The sequence below is a fragment of the Elephantulus edwardii genome, unplaced genomic scaffold (genome assembly GCF_000299155.1).
Source record: "Elephantulus edwardii isolate Elephantulus edwardi_28Jun2011 unplaced genomic scaffold, EleEdw1.0 scaffold00071, whole genome shotgun sequence".
In the NCBI taxonomy this organism is placed as follows: Eukaryota; Metazoa; Chordata; class Mammalia; order Macroscelidea; family Macroscelididae; genus Elephantulus; species Elephantulus edwardii.
The window spans coordinates 8,275,514-8,277,891 of record NW_006399821.1 but is presented as its reverse complement, the minus strand read 5'-3'; positions in this window follow the sequence as shown (position 1 = coordinate 8,277,891).

The window sequence follows — 2,378 nt, the reverse complement described above, 5'->3', positions numbered from 1 at the left end:
GTCCTTGGAAAGGCACATCATGCTTGGGAGGGTGGAGGGACAGCGCAGGAGGGGAAGACCCTCTATGAGGTGCATTGATTCAGTGACTGGGGTAATCGGGATGGGTGTGTCAGAGGCAGTGCAATTGGCACAGGATAGAGCAGGGTTTAGGGCTGTTGTACATAGGGTCGCTATGAGTCGCAAACAGCTCGATGGCACATAACAACAACAATGTAATATATATGTACCGGAAACACAAGTGTGCTATTGTTTTTATTGCCCCTTCAATCTGCTTCCTTGTACTTTTCAAGGAAAAAACAAATATTTAGATAACCACCCAGGTGAATGAAAGTCTGCTTTGATGTCCAAGTGTGTCCAATTTGCGGGGGAAATAAATATACAACTTTGACATTCAACAACAGTAACTCTTGGTGTTAATTATTCATTTATTCATCTATGTGTTCAAAACATTTATTGAGTGACAATTATGTATGACTAACACAATGTCTTTGACCTCTTAAAGTTCTTGTTTGTGCAGTCCTGAAGCACGCCTTCCAATCATGAAGATGAACTTGTGAATAAATAGCTAGGTTACAGGATGGCAGGTTTTATCTCTGTCACCTGCTACTTGCTATTTATTTGAGGTTGTTAAGAATTCGCCCTTCAAGAGGAGTGAATCTCAGCACATTTTCCATTTTGCAGGCCCCTGCTAAACCATTAACATATGCTGGCTCAATCATTTTGCTAAAAATCTTTTGCAATGATAAATACTACCCACCGAGAGTGAGGAAATTGAGGATTATAGAGGTTAAGTAATCTGTGCAAGATTATTAAGATTTGGGATTAGAATCCAGTCAGTCTGGGTCCCAAGTCTTCCTCTTTTTATTTTCCTCTATTTAAAAAAACAACAGCACAACCTTTTCTTGACTTAGCAGCATTGACACCACATTGTCCTAGTGTTTTCTTCATTGACTCCTCTTTCTTCCAGCACTTCAATGCTGATGGATGTTCTTCAGGGTTTGTGAACACTGTCCCGTTCCACATGTTCTAACATGTTGATGTTTGGTGTCATCAGTCAACTATGACTCACAGAGACTCTATGAACAACAGATCTGAACCTTGGCCTATCCTGTACCGTCCTCATGTTCTCTCATATGCTCCTCCTCATTGTTAGATTCTCTGTGTCAGTCTATCTTGTTGAGGGTCTTTTTTTCCTTTTTCTGACTTTCTACTTTTCCCAGCATGATGCCTCTTTCCAAGGACTGGTAGTTCCTGAAAACATGCTCAACATATATGAGACAAAGTTACATCAGTTACATCCTCCTTGCCTCTAAGGAGCACCGTTTGCACTTTCTCCAAAACAGACTTGTTCTTGCAGTCCATGAAATATTCTCCAACACTATTATCTAACAGCACTTACCTCCACACCACAATTCAAACACATTTACTCTTCTTCTGTTATCTATGTATTGTCTAACTTTCAGATTCATAGGAACTTGTGTCAGGTGCACTTTAGTCTTTAAACTGACATTATTGCTCCGCAGCACTTTGGAGAGGTCCTTGACGGCAGATTTTTTCCATTACAACTTGTCTTTTCATTTCTTGATTGCTATTTCCATGGTTGTTCTAACATGGTAGAAGCTAAATCCTAGGAATATAGACATCAATAATTATTTGTTGATGAGTTAAATTATAAAATGAAAGAATATGACATAAATATATGCAAAGGATTGTGAATATACAGTGAAAATATGGCTTTATATATTATTTTTAAAAATATTTTTCAAAGTGTCCCATATCTTTAATTTTTTTGTTAGGGTTACAAATGATATTGATTTTTCATACAATCATTCGTAGATGGTTTATTACAATAATTGCCATTAATCCGACCATAGTCATGTATGAGATGATTGGATTTGCTGGATTTAGCTAACAAGCAATTGTGGGCTGGAAGCCTCTTGTTTAAGTAAATCAGGACCTAGTTGGGGGTGGGGGGTGTCTTTATATTTAAAAGTTGGTTGGTACTGACTGTGTTTGGGAAGAACATTCTCCTAAGTGGTATAGCATTGGTCTGTTAGTTTGCTGTGCTGACTTAACTTGGGTTTGCTGTGATGCTGAACACTGTGCCACTGGTGTGTCAATGCCACACATGGTGGACAGTGTTTGATGGTGCTCCCAGATTAAGACAGGCTTGGAAGCAGGATTGGTATCCACTTTCTAAACAACATGCATTTCAAAACTCTATGAACATTAGAGAAACAATAATTGTGATAGAATAGGGTTCAGATCTTTTGTTCATAGGATCATTATGAGCCGTGCTTGACTTGATGGCACTTAACAATAACAACAACAATATCTAATCAACATCTTTTTGTGTATTGCCTTTCCTTAACTCATCT